The sequence below is a fragment of the Microtus oregoni genome, unplaced genomic scaffold (assembly GCF_018167655.1).
Source record: "Microtus oregoni isolate MIOR12 unplaced genomic scaffold, Mior012 000085F_ref0000168, whole genome shotgun sequence".
In the NCBI taxonomy this organism is placed as follows: domain Eukaryota; kingdom Metazoa; phylum Chordata; class Mammalia; order Rodentia; family Cricetidae; genus Microtus; species Microtus oregoni.
The window spans coordinates 126,890-146,809 of NW_024544551.1; positions in this window are offsets into that span (position 1 = coordinate 126,890).

Below are 19,920 nucleotides of genomic sequence, written 5' to 3' on the forward strand. Positions count from 1 at the left end.
ATATTTTATCAAGATTCAAAACTATCACCTCTCACTATAAAAGCTATATACAAATGCCCTAGGAATTTGGGATATGTAGAGATTTTGATGTATATTCTTAATTATCTAATTCATTCTACCAACCAAAGTGTAAAACAAAGAAAACACACTTAGAATCTGCCATGAACTCTGTTACATTTGGCTTCATTGCAGCCATGTGTTCTTAATGAATACACTAAATAATAACTTCCCAGTCCTTTTGCTAAGACCAAAAGCTGAATCTGCTAAATGCTTGCATGAAAACGTTGTTATAAGTCAGAGTTTCAGGCAGAAAATGAGAATGAAGGAAACTAAGCACATTGTAATAAGTCTGTAGGACTATATAAATAAGGCAGATAAGGTGGTTCATTTGTTTTTTTACTGGAACCATGAATGTAACCAAGGGTTTCAGAGGTGGTAGGCAAGTGTTTCCCCACTGATCTGTATTCCAAGCCCTTATTTTATTTATGCTATTGAAGTATGGCCTCAATAAATTGTTCAGAATTGTCCTGAACTCATCCTATAGTCCAGGAAAGCCTTGAAATTGTGATTCTCCTGCCTTGGTCTTTTGAGGATTGCAGACTTGCACCACTAAAACCATTGATTAACTGGTATTAATTTAGACTAGCATTGGTCTAAGGGTTGTATTCTCAACACTGCATCATGTTTCTCAAAATACTTTGTGGGCTAATAAAATTCTAATTTTAATAAAAGTAAAAAAACACAGAACATAATCAATTTTGATTAAAACTAGTAAATTTGGAGTTTTTGAACTTCAGCGGTGCATAAAACACATAGGGATTCACGTACTAAGAAACAACATTGAAGGAGCTACAAGCACTGCACAACCTCGGCTGGTAGCTCTGGGGGAATTTACAAGAGGCTACAGAGGAAGTGCAGATTTAGTTATGACCGGAAAGCATATCAAAGCTTTATGAAACGCTGTGTACAAACATGAGCTTATTATTAGCATGACAATTATGACTCAGATGATCCAGGAAATAGTCTAACTTTCTGTATTTCTACTGAACCCTAGAAGATGTCAGTGTTTTCAGGGGTTACACATCTTTGGAAAAACAAAGCATCAACTTTTCAAGTGATGTTTAGAACCATGGCCCCATGTCTAGACTGTGGAGCTACTAAGAATAGTCGGGGCCTGGCTTTCCCAGTCCTAGACATCAGGAGCATGAGTCAAAGAATTAGGAACTGGATTCAGGGAAAGACTCACAACACCACACATACTGACTCTGCTTCATTACTAGAAAAGCTTTTCCCAGTCCTGAACAAGGAGGAGGAGTGATTTAGAGAAATGTTACTGTCCTAGATAAATACCACTAATCTCAGAACAGTTCATGATAGTTGTAAGCAGTATAGTAAAATGAGGCAAGGGAATTAATGAATTTGCTCATGAAATTCTACCTGCAGTTACATTAGGCAAATGAATGAATGAGTTAGTAATCTTAAAAGCTATGTTATTTATTCAGTAATTACAGTGTTATGAAAATTTAGATAAACCATAATTGCTTTATGAACGTTATACATTGCCACTTGGCTTATCTTTTGCTGAATAGGAAACCACCTTGGAAGTCAATTGCTTAAAATAATACATATTTAATGTTGCTGAAAGTTCATTAGGATGTGTGAGCTGGGTCACCTGGGCCTCTGAGGTTGAGTGGTATAAACTGGCCTCCCTCAAAGGTCCAAGCCCTTAGTTGAGGCTTCTCAGTAATTTAAATGGCTGGAATCTCCATGCATTTCTTTGTACAGGTAGATGTATTGATTTGCGGTTCATCATTTGGTATTCCTTGAGTCTTTGAGCGCAAGAATTGGGGAGCACTAGTGTATAAGCTTATATGATCCCTGTTCTTGCATCATATCAAAAATTAACACCAGGCCAAACATTCAAGGAGAAGACTTGCTGGGAGGATCTATGACACAGCTACAGAGCACCCTATCTTGGCACAGCTCTAATAGTCCCAATAATTAGTTCCAATCAACCTACTGGTGTAATGTGTTTATCCTCATCTCAGGAACCCCTAAAGATTTCAATCAATATTGTCAACAGGATGTGGTGTAGGTGAAACTCCGAGATGAGTTCTTCTTGATCCAGACATCTGCTGACAACATGAGCACATATTGACAATTTAGCCCATCCCATGTTAAAACCGTCTAAATTGTGATGGATACCTTCCATGCAAAAGAAAAAAACAGTAAAAGCACCTGGGAGTCTCACGGGCCTGGCCCAGTTCTGGTTCTCAGGAGTGACTCGCCAGTTCTACAGTTCCAATTGTTCTGTCAGGACCTTTCTACTTTTTCTTTCGTCACATTAAAGGACCCATGTTTGCAGCTAAGTAATAAAAAATTATACACTGCCGGGCGGTGGTGGCGCACGCCTTTAATCCCAGCACTCGGGAGGCAGAGGCAGGCGGATCTCTGTGAGTTCGAGACCAGCCTGGTCTACAAGAGCTAGTTCCAGGACAGGCTCCAAAACCACAGAGAAACCCTGTCTCGAAAAATCACAAAAAAAAAAAAAAAAAAAAAAAAATTATACTCACACATTCTAATAAGTAATAAAAATATACACACACAAGGCTAGACAACATATATAAATTATATATATATATATATATATATATATATATATATATATACACATACACTATTGCCTGCAGTTGTGCATAGGTGTCAGCATAAGCATTTCATGCCACGAGTGTAGGTTAGAAGTGAGCAGTAGGACTTTGTTTTCACCTTCCATCATGAAATGATAGGAATCAAACTCAAGTCGTCAGACTTGGCAGCAAATGCCTTCACCTGCAGAGCCATTTCACTCATCCTGAGGACTCCTTTTCACAAAACTTCTTTTTGGTCTGAAGTAGTAATAAGGGCGGCTGTGGGGCTGCGTCCCCAACGCCCCAGCCGCCTGCCTGGCTAGCTTATGCCCCGAAATAATTACACGGACACTGTATTCTTTTAAACACTGCTTGGCCCATTCTCTTCTAGGCTAATTCTCACATATTGATTTAGCCCATTTCTAATCATCTATGTATGGCACCCCAAGGTGCGCTTACCAGGAAGATTCTAGCCTATGTCCATCCTGGGTCGGAGCTTCATCCCGGGAGCAGGGCATGGCATCTCTTTCAGGCGTCTGCTCCTGAGAGGAGAGCTTTCGAGTCTCTGAGCTCACTTCCTCTTCCTCCCAGTATCCTGTTCTGTTTATCCCTCCCACCTATCCTCTAACCAATAAAATGGGCCAAGGCAGTTCCTTTATTAGCCAATGACCTTCCTCCATCATTGGTCCACAACTTAAGACTACAACTCCCACAATCCTATTCTGATTTTAAAAATCTATCACTTTTATTTCTATTTTGATTTTATAGAAAATAGATTTTTTTCTCACTTAATGTATTATTTTTATGATTTCCCTCTCTCTAGTACCCCCAGTTCTTTCACACCTCCCTGGACTACTAGATCAAACCCATTTCTGTCTCTTATTATAAAACAAGCAAGCTTCTAAGAAATAGTTATAACATAAAATAAAGCAAAAACTAACCCATCAGAATTGGAAAAAATAAATATTAAAAGAGAAGCCCAAAAGAAGGAACAAAATACAGACATAGAAGCAGAAACCCCAAACAAACAAACAAATAAATTTCTGATAAGTTTTGTGCTACTATTGTACTAGCATATTTTGCAAGCAGAACACCATGGTAGATAAAAGGTTTGTGACTGGGTTGGTGTTTATTTTTTTCTCCTTTTGAAGCATGCAGAGTATCTTCCAATACCAAAGTTACTAGAACCTAGAGATGAAGGCTCTATGTAGGTACCACCTGTACTTCTCAATGTTTAATGAAGTGTGCAGGTGTTGTTTTCATCAATAAGTCATGGTATCAGTTTGTGGAGAGCAACCTATAGTCTTGGCAAAATACTGGGCTGTTTTGAGATTCCCACAGGACCCCTTTGGCCAACAATTCAATAAGCTCTAAACCAATGCTAATACTTGAAGCTTTAAGGAGATGCAGGGATGGTTCAACATATGTAAATCAATAAATGTAACACACCGCATAAAGAATCGGAAAGATGGAAACCATATGATCATCTCCTTTGATGCAGAAAAAGGCCTTTAAGAAAGACCAAAACCCCTTCCTTTATGGCAAAATTCCTGGAGAGACTCGGGATACAAAAGACATGCCTCAATATACTAAGGGCAATTAAGTCAAACCTATAGCCAACATTTACCTAAATCAAGAGAAACTCAAAGTGATTCTACTAAAATCAGGAACAAGTCAAGGTTATCCATTCTTACCATACTTACTCAAAATAGTACATAAATCTTAACTAGAACAGTAAGACAATAGGTGATCAAGGGAACACAAACTAGGAAGGAAGAATTAAAACTATCTTTATTTTCACCTGATATGTTAGTATATGTTAGTGATATTAAAAGTCCACTTGGAACCCCTACAACTGATAAACACTTTTAGCAAAGTAGTTAGATATAAAATTAACTCACAAACAGTATCCCCTTTATATATTTTATCTGTTACTTTTAGTCCAAGACTGATTTTTTTTAATGTTCAGATTTATGTTGAGTCATTTCACTTAAAGTCACAGTCTCAAGTCTTTCTCAAGCAATTTCTTTATGTTTTAAGGTATGTGTCAATTTAGCATGGCACAACTCAGAGTATTAATAAAGATGTATTTTCTGCAATCTGCACACAGATATAATAGTCACATCCTTTCTTTATCCTTGCTTTAGTGTTTCAGAATATGTGACAACACTGTGAACCCCAAGTTTGCATTTGGATTAATTAAATAAAATTAACCTTGGGTCATTAGGTAGAGCTAGCATCTAGTTGACACAAAGGTAATCATAGAGAGTTATAGGGGTCTGGAAGACAAATAGAGAGACACACAAGAAGGAATAGGGAGGGACTTTTAGTGTAGCAGTCATTTTTGGTTTGTCAGACAAAAGGAAGCTTTTTTCTTTTGGAGTTGCCAATGAAAAGGGTAGGTTAGCTAGTTGCTCCTCAGCCTCTCTGAGCTAGCAGGTTTTCACCCCAAACTCTAACTCCTGAGTCTTAATTGATAAATAGAGTGATAGAGATTTAGTTAAAGCTAACAGAAAAGTGGATCAGTAACTACAGAGCTGCAAATATTGGCTGAAATAGCAGTAGATTCAGGTGCGGCCACTGTGCAGGAAATACAACAAAAGGTTAATGCTATGTGGAATACAGAGAAATTTATAAATAAGTATAAAAAATCTAGGAGGATGATTTTATTTTCCAATCATTTGAGTCCTGACATGTCTCTAAATTGTGCTTGCAAGCTGGAGTTTCTTATACAGACTGATACTATTCTTCCTCTTTTACCATTTGTATCCACAAACCCCCTCTAGCAATTCTTCTAACATTCTCTTTAGAAGGTGAACATGTTGGCATGTAAAGGGATGGAATCTAAGCACCTGAGATTCAAGGCTAGCCTGGTCTACACAGTAAGATCTATACAGCAGAGTATGCACACACATAAAAATATAGACTCTGTAGAAATCCCCTACCTCAGTTTTAAAGCTGATGAGGTAATACTCTCTGCCTTCCAAAAAATCTCATACGCAACTGTTCTGCAGGTTGCGTTGCTGAACTCTTTCAATGAGTTGCTGTTTTTACAATGCTTTATAGAAGTCTGAATATCAGTCCCTAGACTTCACTGGGGCTTTTTACCCATTTTTTCTTCTTTTATTTTATTTTGTTGTTGTTGTTGTTTTTGTTTTTCGAGACAGAGTTTCTCTGCAGCTTTGGACTAAGCCCTGGAACTAGCTCTTGTTGTAGACCAGGCTAACCTCGGACTCACAGAGATCCACCTGCCTCTGCCTCCTACCTGTTTTCTTCCTTTTTGAAGAACTTGTTCAGTTTGTTAGTTTCTTCTTTCTCTTTGTCTCAAATGTATGATGGATATTTCATTCATTTGCTTCACTGTCACCCCATTTCTGGTACCAATTTATATGCTAGCTTGTGACTTTTCCTGTATAACTGGTTGCCCTAAGATTTATTGGTTGAAAAGTTTACATTTATTTTTTAAACATGAAAGGTTCAGGTAGTTCTTGTTTTATACTTTTTCATTTGGAGTGACTGGTAAAAAAAAAAAAATCCGGGAATTTTTCTAATTATTTCATTATCTCCAGATGAATTTGTTAGCTTCTACCTATGATAGTCTCAAAATTTTTAGTAGCAAGAAGAAAATGGATACCCTTTTAAAAATTTTTTTAGAGTGCTGAGCGTGAGGCCTATCTAGTACATACAAAGCCCTGTGTTCAAGTCTCGGAACTGGAAAAATCAAATAAACTTTTAAAAATGCCTGCATCATATTTGCTAAGGTCACTTCACAAATCAAGGGCACATGGCTAAAGAAAGATGGGAGGAGAGAAAGAGATTCCAGACCCTCTGCTTGTTCTTACTTAGATTAGCCACTCCAGACACCAAAGTAGCATGAACTTAGTCTATTGAAATCTATTGCACAAATAAAAATGCTTTAAATACATAATAGAACTTATATTTTATGTAAGATATGAGTATGTATACATTCACACATAAATAGGTGTAGGACCATAATTCAAATGCATACACATGTGCAAAGACTATTATTATTTTTAATATGAAGTCAAATGTCTCTATCCTCAATAAAAGCATGAAGTTCTTGTCTTGTGTTCTAAATTCTGTATATTTTTTGCTTCATTCTATTTTACAGTTATATATACATGCTTAACTTTATTTCATTTAGCAGAATATCTTTTAAAGATGGAAGTGTAGTTACAATCACACTATTTATTTATATGTGTAATTTTCCACAGGTCAGGGTCTCAGTTTCTGGTCATAGAATATTTTCCAATATTTAAATTTTCCTTTAGGTAAATAATTCATTTAATTAGTACTGTTCAAATGTGTAGTTAGTACGATTCTCCATGCAAATTTGTTAGGTAGAAGGATAATAAATGTAGAATTGAGTTTGTTACATTCAATTAAAAAGCTTGTTTTGGGGTGTTTCAATATAAATTGCTCATTTAAGTCTTTGCAAGTTAAACAAATGGTAATTTTACATAATTTAAAATTTTGCCCAAGAAATGAAGGTAATTGCCTAGAAATTTAATTTTTCTTTGAAAGTTTAGTGTACATGTATCACGAGGACTGTCCATCATTCCACTAGCATGAATATGTAGATATTTTGACAACATAATTGCAAAGCAGTATTGTGATTTATATTAGTCCATGCTAGCTGAAAGCACAATTTTCTTTAACAATAACACTGAGTAATCAGTACAATGATTTTTAACAGAATACAAATCTAGGTAATAAAAAGCAGGTTGAATATGAAAAAACATCACTAGAGAATATACCCAAATCTCAAAATTCTTTCTAGAACACAGTTACTGTGAATTTATTCTGCAAATAGGTTCTCAAAATTCAAATTGCATCACACCGGTACTGAGTAAGGCATTGTAGAGAAATTAGAAACAGCCTAATCTTCACTGATCAGAACAAGGAGATGAACAGGCAAAGTAAGTGCAATCTCAATACATATTGGCTACAGCAAGATAGCATAGGAGGTAAGTTCTCGGTATAACAACATGCAAAAGAAAACCAGAGCTGAGAGACATAGCAGACTGCTATACAAGGCAGATTCTTGGAGCATGACTCTATCACCAAGCTAGGTATAGTAGAAGGGATAGAAGCTGGAAGGTCATTCATGCAATCAAACAGCATACTCTAAGAGAGTTACTGATTGCTCCAATTTTCCAATTAACATTTTGTAAACCATGTACAATCCCATTTCTATCATAATACTATGTCACCAATACAGCGAGTGAAGGAAAACCTGAGGCCATCTATCCTAGATAAACACTGCTGTACAACACTGGGCTTTGCCTTTGTGTCACTTACACAAATGCACCAAGTAATGCAAGGACAAGCTTTGCAATAATAGTCTGCTCATTCTCGTAGGTTCACAGCCCCCTAAGCAAAACCTGTGGTTATTTTTGAGCCAAGCACATGCTATGATATTCAGACTGCCCACAAACTTTCAGACTTAAGTAATCCTTTTGTTTCAAGCAGCCTCCCAGTTAACTACGACTGCATGAACTTAACATCTCCTTAACTAAGCCTAATCAGACTTTAGTAACTTCTTTTACTCAGTATTGAACATAGTAGACACTGTATCATCCTTTTATTAGATAAATTAATGAGAAAACAAGAATCTCATAATATTATTAATACTGTTTACTGATTGAAAAATCTAGCACTGGCATAGACAAAATCTCTTGAGTATATTAAATCTTGTGGCTTGCAGTAAAGGTATGTGATAAAGAAAATGCCATAAAAGACCTCATAGTAGGATTCGCTTGGATTCCAATTTGAATAGAACATATTCTATGAATATATGTAATGAATAGGTGCTATGAACATTTGTCGTGATTATATGCAGTAAATAAATGTAGTGAATAGATGCAATGGCTTCAGTTAGGCAAACCAACAAACAAACAAAACCCAAGTCCTTCCTGAACTCCCTCACACAAAGACTCCCAGTGATCACATAGATTTTTTTTGTTTCTTTCTTTCTTTTATATACCAATCCAAGTTCCCCCTCCTCCTTTTCTCCCCCTTCCCCCACATCCCCCCATCCCACCCCCATCCACTTCTTAGAGAGGGTAAGACTTCCTCTGGGAAGTCACATGTTCACATTTTCAGAAATTCTCCAAAACCCCAGTTCCAATCCCCACGCCCCGCTCCACACCCCATCTCCAGTGCCTAGGCTGAGTAATATATCTCTCCATAGAGAACGGGCTCCACAAAAATCAGTTCATGCATTAGGGTTAGATCCAGGCCACCCCTGCCACACCTGCCACATACTGCCCAAGCCACACCATTGTCACCTGCATTCAGGGGCCTAGTTCAGTCCTATGCAGGTTCCCCAGTTGCCACTCAGGTGTCAGTGAGTACTCACTAGCTCAGGTCAGCTGCTTCTGTGGGTTTCCCCATCGTGGTCTTGACTCCTTTGTTCATATTATTGCTCCTCCTTCTCTTCTTGACCCAGTGGTTAGTTGTGGATCTCTGCATAAACCTACCGTCATGTAGTATGCTTTAATCCCAGAACTTGAAAGGTAGAGACAGGGAGAATTTTGTGAGTTCAAAGCCAGTATGGTTTAAAAGAGCATGGCAACTTTTATTAAGGAAAATATTTAATTGTGGTGGCTCACATATAGTTCAGAGGTTTAGTTCATTATTGTCATGGAGGAAATAAGCAAATATGCTAGAGAAGAGCTGAGAGCTCCTACATTTCGACTCGCAGGGAACAGGAAGTGGTCTGCCTCACTGGCATAACTCAAGCACATATGAGATCTTACAGCCCACTTTCGCTTCTATTAATTTCAGCCTGGTTGGCTTTATGTTGAGATCTTTGATCCATTTGAAGTTGAGTTGATAGATATGGATATATTTTCATTCTTTTACATGTTGATATCCAGTTACGACAGCACCCTTTGTTAAATATGCTTTCTTTTTTCCATTTTATATTTTTGCTTCTTTGTCAAAATCAGGTGTTCATAAGTATGTACATTAATACCTGGGACTTTGATTTAGTTCCATTGATCCTTTCATCTGTTTTTATGCCAATACCAGGCTGTTTTCAGTAATGTAGCTCTGTAGTAAAGTTTGAAGTCAGGGATTGTGATACCTCCAGAAGTTCCTTCAGTGTACGGGATTGTTTGGGCTATAATGGTTTGGGGGGGTGTTTTTGTTTTTTGTTTTTTTGCCTTTCCATATGACATTGAGTACCATTCTTTTGAGGTTTGTGTAGAATTTTGCTGGGATTTTAATGGGCATTGCATTTAATCTGTAGATTTCTCTTGGTAAGATTGCCATTTTTTCTATGTTAATTCTACCTACCCAAGAGCATGGGAGATCTTTCCATTTTCTGGTGTCTTCTTCAAATTCTTTCTTCAAAGATTTAAAGTTCTTGTCATATATGTCTTCCAATTGTTTGGGTAGAGTTACTCCAAGATATTTTACGATATTTGTGACTATCACGAAGGGTGATGTTTCTCTGATTTCTTTCTCAGCTTGTTTATCATCTATGTAAAGGAGGGCTACTAATTTTTTTTAAAGTTAATCTTGTATCCTGCTACATTACTTAAAGTGTTTATGAGTTGTAGAAGTTCCTTGGTAGAATTTTTGGGGTTGCTTATATAAACTATCATATCATCAACAAATAGTGAGAGTTTGACTTCTTCTTATCCAATTTGTATCCCCTTGATCTCCTTTTCTTATCTTATTGCTCTAGCTAGGACCTCTTGAACTATATTGAATAGAAATGTAGAGAGTGGACAACCTTGTCTTATTCTTGATTGCAGTGGGTTTTCTGTGAGTTTCTCTCTATTTAGTTTGAACAGAGCAAGGCAATACCAGGCTGGGGAAAGAAGAGAGAAAAGAAGGCTAAAGCTTGGTGAATGAGTACTAAATCGTAGATAATGGAAAAGAAAATCCTGGTATTCTCTTGTACACAGGGTGACTAAAATAATTATAATATAATAGATAGATAGATAGATAGATAGATAGATAGATAGATAGATAGACAGATAGATAAACAGATATTTTTAAAAGTGGAAAGTCGGGCTGGAAAGATGGTTTAGTAGTAATAGCACTGGTTGTTCTTCCAGAAAAGCCAGGTTCAATTCACAACTCCTGCATGGTAACGCACATATCGAATACACACGCACACACAAACTCACACACAGAGAAAGAGAGAGAGAGAGAGAGAGAGAGAGAGAGAGAGAGGTTTTTCATGCTGCTCTGTACATATGTATAATTTTATGTGTCACCTTCCTGAGAACTATCTGTATCATGAGGTGATAAGGAAGCTTCTTTTTTTCAATTTATTTATTTATTAAAGATTTCTGTCTCTTCCCCGCCACCGCCTCCCATTTCCCTCCCCCTCCCCCAATTAAGTCACCCCCTCTCCTCAGCCTGAAAAGCAATCAGGGTTCCCTGTCCTGTGGGAAGTCCAAGGAACCCCCACCTCCATCCAGGTCTAGTAAGTTGAGCATCCAAACTGCCTAGGCTAAGGAAGCTTCCATAGGAGAAAAGCAACCACCCTTTCTACCCGGTTGTAATACCTGTGAATCGCAGCAATGACCAGCATGGCAATATTGCCCTAAAAGTGAGCAGTGGCACTTACATATTGGTGGTAACCAACTGATGTTTAGATAAAAGGTTTGGTTAAAGAAGGAAAATAATGCCTGCTACTGTAAACCTAGTCAGCTACCTGGGGTTAATGAGGTGATAGACCTTAGAGGAGAACCTAATATAATCACTTTCCTAACCAGTATAAATTTCTGTGCTCTAAATATTAATACTGATACCCACAGACAGTTATAAAACTCACCCCCCTCAAAGAAGCTTCTTTTGTAATAGCAGGAAACCATTACAGAGCACATATGTTTCACAAAGCACATGTAGGGGTCAGAGGACAGCTTTGTGCTCTGGGCTATCTGCTTTCACTATTCATTGGGTTCTGGAGAATAAACTCAGGTCATCAGGCCCATGCAGCAATCAACGTTGCCCAGTGAGTTAGCCCATCTGGCCTTTTATTTACTTCAAAACTATCTTGTCCCCCACTGTGGATGAGGGGTTATCTTTCTCAGTCCATGTGTGCTGCTACCACACATATGTACCCTCGCGGTTTCCTTTAATCACTAAACACTGCAGCTGATCTCAGTGAGCATTACATATTAATTGATGTTCTTTTTCCATCAGCTCTCCTGTATTGCCCACTAGGGAGTCTATCTTTTGTCTTTAATCTGTATTGTCTCCTTTATTTCATGGCTCCCCAGTCTTCCTTTCTTTGGTCCCTCTGACCTTAGGAAGATGGGGTCTCTAATAAATTCTCTGAGAACACATATATCAAAGAACATCATAGATCATATGAAATGGTAAAGTTTTTGCATAGGTAAATTCCCTTTGGGAAATTGCTTCTTTTCAGAACTTTGAAGGCATGCTTATTTCCTAGTTTCTCACTTTACTATTTCCAAAGCTCCCTGTTAGTCAGATGCTCTGGTTCCAGAGGTGCTGCTCTGTGCTTCTCAATCCCTGGGGGAGCTTGGGACATTGTAAGAACAGATTCCTAATCTCTAAAGATTTATGACAGTGTCACATAGTGTGGTCCATAGCAAGCATATAAGCAGATTGTCAGCACAACCCTTCTTGTGATAACGTGAGCTCCATATCTCATAGCATATTCTGTAATATTTGGCTGAAGATTCCTTTCACTAGCTTTCCCCTTATTCTTTCTGGAACTGCTGATATTAAGAAAATTAACATTTTATTTGATTATATCTTTCCATATGTTTTCAAACTAAAATTTTTTTCATTGTTCTATTTTACAAGGTATTTATTTAATGTATTTCCAGCCTTTAAGTTTCAGTCAGTTTCCTTTATCATCACATTTTTCCCTTGCTTTCACTTTTTAATGGTTCTTTTCTCCTTTGAATATTTTGAATAATAGCAATTGATTTTTGTTTCATGGATTTAACATCTTCTCTCTTTTTTTCAAAAATATTAAGGATGACTAATTTGAAGACTGATTAGAATGATTACATTTGCATAATGAATTTTCTTTATGTTGATTTTTTTCTGTGTGTCTTTATGAATGCTAAGGGGTTTTCAAAGACACTGATTTAAAATTATTTGTGCCTTTGATTTTTTAATTATAAGCTTTCTTCAGATATTAATTCATAATTGCATACTTATTTTTAAGAGTGGAATAACGCTGACTAGATTCCATTATTAAGTTAGTCTTCTGATAGAGATTGCATACACACACTATAATATCTTTCATTTGCCAAGTCTATCTCACCAGAAAGGGATGCTTCAGTCTGCTGCCAACAATTCAAATCCATTAGGCAGAAGGTTTAGAGCCTTAGAAATTGAGATGTAGGCATTTACATGGACTCAGTTTTATCCATTTATTTTATCTATCTATCTATCTATCTATCTGTCTGTCTGTCTGTCTGTCTATCCATCCATCGATATATATATATATATATATATGGATAGATACATATGTATACACAAATATATAGATATATATGGAGAGAGAGGGGTGTCTAATTTTATTCCTCTGTGTTTAAATACTCTATTCTTCATAAACTATTAACTAAAATGGTACTTTCTCCTTGGTATGTTATATCCTTGAGGATATGACGTTTTTAATATTATGGAACTACACCATTATCCATGAAGTGACTTTTTATTTTTTTTTTATTCTGAAACTTTGTTCTATGTATCTGTTTTTATGACAGTTCCATGTTCTTCTGATTACTACAGATTTTCATTACATCATTAACTCAGATAGCAAAATATCACTGGTTTTGTTCTTTTTGCTGAGAACTATGTTGACTATTCCTGATTTTTTGAGGTTTTAATCTAAATTTTAAAGAGTTAACAAAACACTCTTTGTTTTTAGTTTTGTGAAGATTTACATTATTATTTTTGTGGTGATTACTTTGACTCAGTAGTTTCCTTTGAAACACCAAAAGTTTTTTTGATAGCTTATGCTGGATTGTCATATTATAATCCTCCAATATGGAAGACCTCTGGGATGGGGATTGTATTTATCAATGCTCTGTACTCCTATTTATTCTCTTTCCCTATTATTATTTTTAAGCCCCCAAAAATCTTTGGGAAAAGGGTACTATTCTGTAGCTTCAGCTGACCAGGAACTTGATGTCTATCCCAAGCTAGTCTAGAACTCAGGGACATCCTCCTGTCTCAACCTCTGAGTACTGAAAATATAGCTATAACCCAACTTTCTATATGTGTAATCATGTATAATCATAAAATCAGGCTAATTAACTTTTTTGACCTCTCAAATACTATCATTTCTATGTGCTGAGAACATCTACAATACTCTCTACTTTGAGATGTCTAGTTGGTTGTTCTGTACTATAGATGCTCTTTCAGGTTATACAATGTAAGAATTACTCTTCCTAACTGTATTTTAGAGTAAGTAGTATTTACTTAAGTAGTCTCGGTTAGTGTGGTATCCACAGCAATAACAATGAAGCATCCAAAGTTAGGCCACTTCAGCAATGGAAGTTGCTATTTTGAGAACATATGAGGTAAGGCGGGAGTGAGCTCTGTTGTTGGTAGTGCCTCTGACAAAGATGCTCTACTAGTACCAAGCTGTGATATGACATGAAGCTACTCAGCTGCTTAAGTGGAGTGGTTTCACATGCCAAAGACTAAGCCGTGTCATCCGTCAATGCATAGATGGCCACAGCAAGCAGATGTCCTGGCAAGTGAGGAAGGTAGGGCTTATCTACAAGTATATAAGCTCCCTGGTGTCTCAGGTCATGGCAATGCTTTCATTCCTTGCTGATCACCACTCCTTGTTCCTGATGCATCAAGGCTCTGTGCAGACATGGCTGCTGTAGCCACAATCACACTGCTGAGATTCTGAGACTGAAGCCCCTGTGCTGGCATGGACTCTGAGTGATATAGACATGCAGAGGCTTCTGCCCATGGACATGATAAATGCTCAAGTTGTGGGTCAGTCTCTGTTTCCAGCCATTAAGCTGCAATGTCCCGGGCTCTTCTGTCAGGACGGAGCCAGTATTGATTTCTTCTCTGAATAACGCCACCTTGCAAACCCTGAATGCATCCATAAATGGCATTGTGATGACTGTGCATCATTCCTGTAAATAGACTGTGTCTGTAGCAATGGGGACTACGACACACTATGTGTGTGTGTGTGTGTGTGTGTACTGTTTATGCAGTAAAACATTAAAAATTTGTCTGCAAATTGTATGATGGTGAAAATACAATGTCTATTTCATGTTTATGCTATGGTGGTGAGACAGAACAGGTTGCTGGCACGATTCCTTCATTCAATCAGTCTAGTGTCATACTCTGATTCCTAGGCATCTTCAATACTTTACTTGACAGTAGTTAGCTTTTCTAGCCAAAATGGAAGAGTGAAAACAAAAGGTTTGTTTAAAGTAGGCTTGGAAGTGGCAACAAATATTGCTAAATTCTACTGTCAGAACTAAATCAAACTCCGTATCTACTTGAAAACCAACCTGAGGCCAGCTGTGTGCTCAGTGTACCAAGGAACCACCTGTTTTGGTGTGTAACTCGTAAACACATTTAACTTGTCAAAAGATTTGCATTGAAAAGATAACAAAAAATGTATCTTAGAATCTGAGAGTTTAATAGGTAATGCTTAAAGAGCTTAATTAAAATATCAAATTCCACAAAAATGCCATGTCAATAAAACAGTGAAAAATGAGTAGAAATAATTTCAGTGTTGTCATTTTGATTGCTTTGCGCCATAAATAGCAGTTTGCATGGATGTACAAACACAGACTACTCTGCCACATAACGCATGTCTGGATCTTTGGTGAAATTGCCACTAGTCCAGTTGCCTTCATGGTATATGAAATGCTGATCATGTTAAGAGTACTTTTCAAAAAAAGTCCATGACTTATTTTCATAAGTACATACTTTCTTTTAAAATTCAGATACCAATATTGTATTCAGTGATACCTGGCTCCAAATGACCAAGCAGCAGTAGATGTTTTATTTTATGAGATCAAGAAAAGCCAAGTTGGAAGTAAGACTATTGGATTTATTGAAATGCTTCTGGTACCTTTTCTGCTGCTTACGGAGCTCGAACCTTTTTCCTTTTTTTAATGGAACACGGAGGCTGCATGGAAAATGAGCAAACACAACACTCATTTGAAAACTACACCCATGGCTGTAAAGTGATGATCAGGGGATATATTACTTATAAATAAGATTAAATATTAAAATAGGTGCTGCTCTCACAACTCCTACATGTGAAATTCCAGTTCTACCATTAATACTTATCCAGTGGTATACATGTATGAACATACCTCTTATTTCTCTGGTAGTGCTTAAGGAACAGTTTTCTTTTCTTTTTTCTTTTCTTTTTTTTTTTCAAAAACGAAATTTCACAAAATAAGGGAAGAAAATAAGAACAACTCCCCATTTGACAGGCTGTTTCCATTAATTCACATCTCTCTGCCACACTGTTCTTTTGATCTATCAGGACCTAGCAGAAGATGAAAGTTTCCATGGTGCAGGAGCCAAAGCTGCATGGCTGTTTTTCAGCTACCTAGGCATTAAGGGGAAAAGACCATCTCTACTCTTTGATTATTTCTGCATATGTGTAAGTTAGAAAATGACTATAAAAGCTGAAAATTTCCATCCGCCTAGTTTACAGAGGAAGCATCTCATGGCCAATTTAGAAAGAATAAACATTCACTTTTCGGGTGTTTGAAGAATGACTGAAGGCCTTTTCAGCAGAATTTCAGCCACTCTACTTGCCTTCATTAACAGCAGTCTAGCTGCTTCCGAGGGGAGTCACACAGGCAGCATGATTACTCCTCCGTTGGCTGTGGAGAGCACCAAGGATCCAATGCACAGATTTGCTCTAAGCCTCAATCCTATTGTACTGAACCCCATAGGGCTGCATATGTAATGCGTATGTCACAGTTAAACTTCAGAGATGCAAAGAAAGTCACAGCAGAGAGTAAATGTAAGTTCATCCTTCAGAAATATTTCCTGCACTTTGGGAGATGAAAATCATACATTTGCTGAATTCCTAAACTCACCTGGAAGATTTCTTACCTCAGAATACAAATGCAAACTGTTCTCATATTTTCATATGAGGGGAGAGAATAAGCTTGTAATGATGAATTTAGCTTTCAGAGCCTTAGAAACAACAGGTGTCCAAATGATTCTTAAACAATTAAGACTCCAGAAGTCAGTATTAAAAATGTATTCTAGGGTCAGCCTGCTGATGGGCATTTACGGCACAGGTCTGGAGACCTGAGCATAATCCCTAGAGCTCACATAAAGGAAGGAGTTGGTAAGTGACTTCACAAGGTTGTCCTCTGATCTTTCTGCTCATGCAACCCCCCCCCACACACACACGAGCACAAACAGATTTTTTAAATTATAGAATTAAAAATGACCTCATTATAGGCTTTATAAAAGTGTCCTTTTACCAATAACTGAAATAAAAGAAATGAGATTCTCGATTGCACATGAGCAGACCACATGTTCCATTGAGTGCAATGATCAAGGTAGTATGCTGTGAGCTGGGGTCTGATGATGTGGTGAATGGCAGCTTGCTCTGTCTTTCGCACTATGACAAGCACATTGAGTGGTGTTTTCTTCCAAAAGCAAGAGCAGAATACAGCACACTTCCTCTCATTTCCATTTTATTCTTGGTTAGATAACCATACTTAGGTATTACAGAATTATGTGTCTCCAAATATTCTTCCATTGTATTGTGCTGCTAAGTGAGTTTCCTTGATATGGCGAATCTTTAATAAATAAATACCTCAGAAATTGTTTGGGACCTTTTTATGAGTCAAGGTGATGTAGAGATATGAGTTTCCTTGATGTGACAAATCTTTAATAAATAAATACATCAGAAATACTTTTAGTCCTTTTTATGAGTCAATGTGGTCTAGGAACATATCACCCAAAAGACTATGCTTTCTATTTAAAACAGTCTCATAAATACATTATCCAAATATTCTATATAAAGTACTATGATGGAGTCGCTGTCAGTGCTCACTTACTGTCTCCAGAAATGCTTCATCCTGCCCACTATGTACTCCTGTTAGACACTGGCGGGCCATCTCTCATGTTCTTCACCTCCATTTTCACTGATTCCCTATTCCCTCAGACTTCATCTTTTTCAGTATCTTTGTATAGACCCTGCTTGCTGTGCACAGCACCCCCTTGTCTGCACTCGGTGCACTGGCACCCAGTTACCAAGCTTCAGGCAAGGGGGCTGGAGGTTAAAATACACAGACACACATAGAGAGACAGCGACACGGGTCCTCCTTGAATTCCCCAAGAATGCCCCTTTATTGTGTTTAGGGGCAGATTATATAGAGATAGCCACGCCCCAGCCAAACCCACCAGAAACCACTCTCCTGCCATCAAAACCTCCTGAAGGTCTCGTGCTCAGAGCAGCTGTAGGCACTCAGATCAGGGGATTACAAGAAATTCAGGATCTGGGTTCTCACTGCTCCCAACACCTCCTAGTTTTTTATTCGATGTAGTTGCCAGTATAATCTACACAAAGTGCAATCTTGGCCACATCATCTTCTCCTTAATCCACAGTTGGTGGTTTTATCATGCTTACTGAAAGAGTTCCAGGTGTCTTTTCAGAAAATGTAGATTGAACCCAGGGACCTTACAAGTAAGCACTTCACCACTGAGCTGTCTGTATCCCTATCCCACATATATCTAACTTTATAATAGAGCACAAAATATGATGCCCTTTATGTCTTAGCCACTTCTTTACCACTGTGTCACTCTGTCTTCATGGGGCTTCACTACAGACCAGTAATGGAACACCACAATCCTAACGTCATCCTGTCTGTACTGCTTCTTTAATCTGGCTAACGTCTACCTCCTCCTCTCACACATGTGTTTCTCTTAGCCTCCTCACATAAATCTCTGCCAATAAAAGCAATCGTTTTCCCGTCAGTATCTTCATTTTACTCTATTTCTTTGCATTCATATTTCAAATTTTCACTGAGTCCACAATCGGGCTCCCCCCCACCCCAGGCACTGTTCTAGGCAGTCAATAAAGAACAAAAGAACATGTTGAGACTGCTAGTACCTCTGCCTGGAGAAAGATCAGAATTGAAGAGTAAGAGACAGGCAAAAACCAGCAGAAAAGGAAGCAAATTAGAGAGAAATTCCAAAATGATGATTCTTAAGAAAAACATAAAATAATATAGGGTATTAGTGACTGGGAGAGACTGTGTATCGTAAAGTGACCAAAGAAGGACCTCTCCTTGAGAAAATTTAAGGGAATAAAAATGGTAAGAAAGATACATCTGAAAAAAAAATCTAAACCACAAATGTGTTCAGGCAGCAGAAACAAACGCAAAGACTAAGTTATTGTATGGCTCTGAGAGAATGACATATGCAGAAATGAAGCCCAGAAGTTAGACACATGAGGATGCTAAAACCTCTTCAGGCAGCCGAGTGTATGACAAATGAGACTATGGCAAGACAAATGGATCTCTCATACTTGAAAATAAAACAATGTAATGTATGAGTGCCCTCTGGGCAAAAATGATATCATATACTCTTTATTTCCTTCATGTTTATCTGTGTGCCTATAGACAAAAGGTGATAGAAATGTCTTCAACAAACATAAAAACTTACCTGAAGCAAAGAACTAGCATTAACACAAACAGAATATTTTTAGTTATCATACATATTTAATTTGCATTTAATTCTTAAACAGTAGTCCTACTTTGAAAGATCAGGGCTGTGTGGTCCACAGAACAGCAGAAATGTAGGATGCCTCTGTTCAGCCATCTCCTGGGTGTCAACTTCAGAGTTAAAGTCTCTTAATTAAACTATCTCATTTGTAAATGGGACCCTTGCTAGGACAAAGAAAATTGTTATTTCTAAATATATATTTTATCATTTTTTTCTGTCTTCATATCATCCACCATAATTGAACACTTTTTTAAAAGATGCCACCTTGGTTTGAACACACTCAGAAGGTATACACACACAGACCTCAACTGAATGGATAGACTTTAAAAATCAAACAAAGCAAAAATAAGAAATAACTTTCCTAAGTAATATAGAGGAGTTCTTGGAGAGCCTGATTTCTGTTCAATTACCAAAGGCTAATCTTTAGCACATCTGTACCCTGTATAGGCTTCACTTAGAGTTAGTCTTGACTGAGAGGGAAAGTCCCCTGACTAAACACTTTTCCCTAAGTTTGCTGATTTCTTTCCATTTCTAATTTGTCATTCACTGCTATCTACCAATACTGAATGGACTTTAA